Here is a 6,998-nt window from a genome sequence, read left to right as displayed (position 1 = left end):
ACGAAATGTTGTATCGCACACTAAACCGTGGGTAAAAGATTAGTCTCTGCCCTAGATTAATTAGTCACATGTGATTAACTTCGTCCAATACTACGTTCAAATCAGAGACTGTGAATACAATTTTGATAACCATCCGTTAGTCAACCCCGTAGTATGGTGTTAATCAGACGTCAAAACAACTCTGCATAAGGCCCTACATGTTTATTTGCCAAAAAGAAGTATTGTACAGTAAATTTATTCATAAAAACAGGCATCTCTTTAAGTATTACAAAGTAACGTAAAAAGGCAACTTTAGTAGGAATATATAGTATGTGGTACAGTTTATTAAACAAAAATATGTACATATTCCATACGCATTTTGCATGAACCGACAGAAGTGTGGTTGTTGAAACACAGCGACTGGCGGCTTGGCCGGTCAGCAGCGCCTTATGAAGGCCCCATTAGAAGCAATGTTCCGCCAGCGGTGGCTCAGTGCGGCGACTACTGTGCGAAACTTGGTTTGGAAGTGAGGGGGATGATGGACGGTAGGGTGGGAGAGTAACAGGTGCGAGCGAATACACAGTTCGGTTAAGCGGTCGTTCGGTTGACCGACGTTCGGATAATCGACGCTCTACTGTACCACATTGACTTGATCCCTAGTCTTCCGTTGCAAGCGCTGCTATCGGCTGAAGGAACTCCACTCACTTTCTCTCGCTTAGCAACAGCTGAACCCTTATTGGCTCAACACGAGGGTGTGAGCTTTAGTTCGCATTTTTGCCACGGCTCAAGACATTTTGACAGCACAATAATCGGTTGCATGGGTTCAAGATGGAACAAAACGAGCCCTACGGGGCTTCTTACCCGTTCCTACTACTACTACTACTACTACTACTACTTTTCCTCCTGCTCCTGCTCCTCCTCCTCCTCCTACTACTACTACTACCAGTGTTCCTTCAAGACATGCTTTTTGGGGGCACTGCCTCTTCGGAGCTCTGAGAGTGCACCCCCGGAGATCAAAATGATACTTCTATAATATAATAATGAATAGAATAGCACTAGCAGTGCCCCCCCAGAATACTAAGTGTGCCCCCCGGAACATTGTTTCTGAAAGAAACACTGACTACTAATACTACTACTCCCCTACTGCTACTACTTTTACTACTACTACTACAAATACTACTACTACTACTACTACTCGTACTCCTGCTCCTCCTCCTCCTCCTACTACTACTACTTATACTATGGATCGTATAGCAAAACTGCACGCGTAAATAAATTACTTTTTTGAGTATTATTTTCACCTTATTTTAATGAAAAAAGTATTATGAATTTTTTTTAAAAAAATAAAAAACTTTCCTTGGGCTGGGTTTGAACCCATGCGAAAAGCGATTACCATTGATATCCCGTTGCGGTAGTACGCTCGGATACGAGAACCGACAGCAGCTAGTCTTTGATTTCTGCTATACGTATGCTACGTAGCGAGAAACGGATAACTTCAAACAATCAGAACAACATATTTAGCACCTAGGATAGGTTCGAGCGTGATTAAAAATATGCTGGAGACTGGTAAAGATATGATAATTAAATCAGTCAAATCTTTAGTTCGAGATTCGACAGAGTTAGGACTTGTCTTTCAAATGCTGTGTAGTGTTTGTGTAGCATTCGTTTTGTACGTTTCAATTGTTTGGTGCTTTTATAATGTATTTTTTCTTAATGCAGTGACTGTTACATGATTTCTACATATATCTTTTCCGTACATTTCGCTTGCCAATATGGCAGCGAATTCTAACGGACACTTGATTTGGTTTGAAACAATGGACATTTCAAAGCTCTCAACTGCTTTTACTGTTTCGCCTAAATCTGAGCCTAATGTACATACTGATACCAATTCCTATAAAGACCACCATTTAGGCATATACGTCGTTCATATTGCCTCTGCTTTTTCTATAGACAAACAGCACCCTATAAAACTCGGAAGGCTTCTATATACAAATAATCTAATCTATGTTACTGATATTCTCTTTCACGGCATTAGTGCTTTGAAGGAGTTTTTCTATAAATAAACGAACAATTACTTCCTTACCCTCCCTTACGGCAGAAATTAATTGGCGTGCCTACGTTCCAAACTATGTCGTATCATGTTAGGCTATTATGCTTGGTGTTGATCCATCTTTTACCGATGACGAACTACTCACTACTTTGCGCATTAGTGCTTACGTTTTGCATATTAGACGCATTTCTCATAAACGAATTTTCTGATGCGTCTCCTGTTGGCCCTATTTCAGTCTTTTTCATAAACTCATCCTAACCCTTCTATTACGCATTCCTTATTACTTCATGTACCCACCGGCATCCTTATCGCCACTTTTGAGTTAACATCTTATCTTCACACTGTACTTTGTTCGTAGGCCTACTATTTTCTTCTCCTTATCCTATACCATGAGCCTTAATGTACGAACTACCTATATTATAATTATTTTAGACAGCTCTGTAAAGGGAACCAATCTTGCGCTACCTACGGTCAACTGGTTTACTCTTCCTTTTTATTGTTCTACTCCTCCCAAGTGCCATACACATGCAGCAACGTATGCTAAGTGGCTGGAACGCTTACGTCATATTCAAGTTAATAATTTTATGGCCACTAAACACCTTTCATACACAAAAGCCAAACGTCTTTACTTATTGACAATTGGCTCAGTGGTAGAGCGTTCACCTCTGGTACATGAGGTCCTTGGTTCGATCTCAGCTCCGCTTTGTGGTGGACAAACACCTTGTGAGTGTTTTTTCTCTGGGTTCTTCCGCTTCCCCCACTTTCTTCATTTCACTATTTCATTAATTTCTCATCATCACCGCCTCCTTTAGCCTAGCAGGCATAACCGCGATTTTATTTATTTCATTTATCGACAATTCCAGCTCAATACTCCATTCAAGAAGATAAATTGCTCCCTTCCTGTTAGTTTTCTTCCTCTACTTCAGTTGTTATCCTTTTTCCATTCCTACTTCTAGCATTTTCTCCCATTCTCCCTCTCTCGATCTTTCCCTCCTAGTCTTTTTCCTCTCAAGCCTGCAACTATAGGGTTTCTGCCACCCGGGACAAACACACAATTATGTCCACCCCCCTTTCAGGTTTGGTCGAAAAGTATCACTTACTTATGGATTGCAACTGTAAATAACATTCTTAATGAAACCAGTTATATCGACTTTTAAGTACTTTAATCAAACTTACTCTAACCACAAAAATGTATTATATTTGTTATGTGCTCACAAATTTTAAGAATAATTTTTGTACATACATTTTATTTTAATGTCGTATGAAGAAATCAAAACAAAATGAACTAGAAAATATCTGCCACATTATACAGTTATTAATGGAATTAACACATATAATTTTAATAACCCGAAGAATAATTATGTACACCTTGTCTCAAAAAGGTTGAGCGCATTCTTTATTGGTGTTTTGAGGCAAAAATTTTCTAAGTCCAGCTTCGGGTATCTTCGGGAAAAAGTAAGCCAGGTTCGAACCTCCAAGCCAGCCTTTGCAATCGGGAAAAAGTTTGCAGATGTGTTTTTCTTCTTTTAAATATAATAAGACTTGTTACCAAGTGTTTAAAAAAGTAACATTGATGGAAATACTTAATGATACAATATTTCGAAACCTTGCACATGCTTGTTTGTCATTTAGCTCTCTATACGTAATGGAGCATTTAAATACGTTAAAGAATCTTTCCATATGTAAAAGAATGCTCAAAGTTAAGAAATAGAACATAATTATCGCCTGAGTACTAAAATAAAAGTCAAAGTAGAACAGAAACAGCGTTTGTAATGGATATGAATGTCATAATTATCTTGAGATCCGTTATACATCGCTAGAAGCTTAGTTCTAGAAGTCCTTGTGTTAGCTCATTGGTAAGCTGTCGGATTTCAAATCATAAGGTTATGAGTTCGAATCCCATCTGTGTCAATACATTTTTTTAAATTATATTTTCCGCAATGCATGAAAAATTATATAAAATAATTACATTAAAATACATAAGTTGTTTATATATAACATAATAATTGCAGAACATAGTAATTATTATGTTTAAAATATAACAACTGAAATAATTTTCACAGTAGGTCGTTATTTTATATGAGAATGTTAAATACAAGTTAGGAAAATCGTTTAATAGCAATAAATAAGTTATGTAGTGTATTTATTTGCAGCTATTTGTCATACAGATTTAACTTCTCAATATTCTCATTACAGTATGTTATTTATATTCGTGAAATACAGTATATTCCTACGGATATAGAAAGTGTATAAACAGAGTATCCAAAGTCGTATCCTGCTTCAAGACACATAGCTTTTCCCGATCCCCTTAACGTCACGGGAAGAAACACAAATTCTCTTTAGAACGGAATGTCGTTACTTAGAGTCTCATTCGAATACGTTGAATATGCTTTTGTGTATTCATCTCTCTCTCTCTCTCTCTCTTTCGCTTTGTTTATGTGTGTGTGTGTGTTGCAGAATATCCCAAGTTGAATACAACATTTGCAAAGTATATGAGCATCATTGTCATCGAATACCAGAAATTGAAAGTCGTGTTTCTTCAGGTTAGGTTTGCGTGTTCATGTTAGCTCACTCGTATAGTACGGACTTGCCACTGAAGAGGTCTTGAGTTCAAAGCCTACAGCTAATTATCATTCTTTTGTTAGTAGGATTGCACAGAAATCGGATACAAGGAGTGGTTTACTTCTAGAAATATTTTCAGAAGCGTTTAGGTAGCCCTGAAAAGGGCTGTTTTCGGGAGTTAAGGCGGGGTCATTAATATTGTGTCCAAGACCCTTCTGAATTTATTACACGCTCCATTCTTCTGGGCATGGAATCTATTACATGGGTGACAAATCTATCTCCTTCCCCTACCTCCAGCCATGCTTCGGAAACAAGATGCCACAGGTCATCCTGAGTTCTTGGTGGATCTGCCTCAGGCCAACTTTCCCTTAGAGTACGCTTCACTTCTGCTCGCATATTTTCCATGAGATTGAGGTCTGCTCCATGAGGCGGCCAGTCGATTAAATCAATCTCAGGGTGCCCTGCGAACCATTCCTGAACCACACGGGAATTATGTATTGGCGACTGGTATTGCTGGAACTGAATTACACCATCAGGCTGAAATACTCGTACAGATGGCACCATGATATTACTGATAATGTCTAAGTACTGAGCATTGTCCAGATGTCCTTCAATTCTATGAAGCTGTCCTGCTCCGCGACTGGAAATCCAACCCCAACATAAAATAGATACATGGCCACTGCGATTGCAAGCAGCCACATATCCATGGTCATATCGGGTGCCTCTCGGACGATACACAAAACGGCGTCCCTCCTTTGATGTTGTGAATATGGATTCATCTGAGAAAACTACGTTTTCCCAATTGAGACCCACATTCGCCTGTGCAAACGCGAGACGGTAAATTTTGTGGTCGTCTGAGAGTTTTTCCTTCACGGCAGCAACACGGCCACGTAACCCAGCATGACGAAGCCTTCGCAGAGCTGTATGCTTACTACCAGGAAAGAGAGAAGCTTCCCTTATCTGTCTAGACGTCCTTAGTGGGTCTAACCGGGCTTCGGTTGACACATGCGGACGACCAGGAGATCGTAAATTACCAGTCTGACCTGTAGCGCCATATTTCCGAATCCATTGCCTTCCTGTAGAGGCCGGGACACCTACTCGCCTGCTAGCTGCAGTTGCAGAATAACCTTCCAACTCCCATAAAGTAATTACTGCTGTACGTCTATCCATAGTTACCAATGTTCTGAGCTGTGAGAAGAAAGCAATAGGTAAAAGCTAGTACCTGACGTGTAGTACTTGCACGACAAGCCTATTGTGGGGAACAGCGTTGCCAGATCTAGCATAATGATGCTAGATCTAGCATAATTTGCATGTCTCTAGCACCTAGCATCTTGCTTTTAGCATCCTGCCCAAATCTAGCACAATTTCAGCAAGTTATCAAAAAGCCGTAAAACCTGGAGAAGTTGGTCGTGGGAAGAAAAAGAACGGCAGAAATGTATCCTCTTCCATTGATTCATACACTCGGTAAACCATACAGGCAGTCTAAGTAAGTTCGGAACGGCTTTGGGCTTTTTTTTGTGTGGCTCCACCCAGGGTTTTCTAATCCTTTAACTCCGAGGCATGGGCGGAGCTATGGGGGCCATTCTCCCCCCAACTTTTTGACAACTTCACCATCTTTACTTCTGACTTCATGATCATATTTATTCCTGAAATGACAGCTCCGAGACCGACCAAAAATCTGCCCCCTCCCCCAGCAGACGATTCCCAACTCCGCTTATGCTGCGAAGTAATTTTCTTTCAAAATATATAAACAAAAACTTTGCATTCATTTATACGATATATACGCCATTGAGTTTGGCAACGACTGCAGTAATTTAGTTGAGTTAAAATTTTGGTGCGTGAAGTATTGAGTTCTATCCATGCATTCTTGCTGTCTGTGTATTTTAAGTTACGTTATCGTATCTCAACTTTGTTTTTTTTTTTCTCCTGAATTAGTAATTATGAGGATCTAGCATAATTTGACCGAATCTAGCATAAGTTCGATCAGGTTTTGGAATAATTCCGAGCTGTGAGTCTGGCAACGCTGGTGGCGAACGACTTGGTCAACGACTCGCGAAAGAAATCTGAAAATGGTGCGCCGTAATAATAATAATAAAAACAGTTTTTATAAAGGAATATTAATACATACGAAAAGCTGTTTAAAGAATGAATTGTTATACTGACTTTACACGTATAAAAACATATACCATATACCAAACAGATTGAGCGATATGATTATAGCTGTTTTGAGACGAACACTTTCGAAGTCCAACTTCGGGTGTCTTCGGAAAACAGTAAACTAAAGCTGCTGGTTCGAACCTCCACAGCCAACCTTAGTAATCGGGAAAAGATGTACAGATATGTTTTTCCTTCTGTTAAATATAATAAGACATGTTGAAATGGTATTAAGTGTAGAAAAAAGTAACAT

This window comes from Thermobia domestica, chromosome 15, assembly GCF_964235325.1.
Source record: "Thermobia domestica chromosome 15, izTheDome1.hap1.1, whole genome shotgun sequence".
NCBI lineage: Eukaryota > Metazoa > Arthropoda > Insecta > Zygentoma > Lepismatidae > Thermobia > Thermobia domestica.
The sequence above is the reverse complement of the archived record's forward strand: the minus strand, read 5'-3'. Positions refer to the sequence as shown.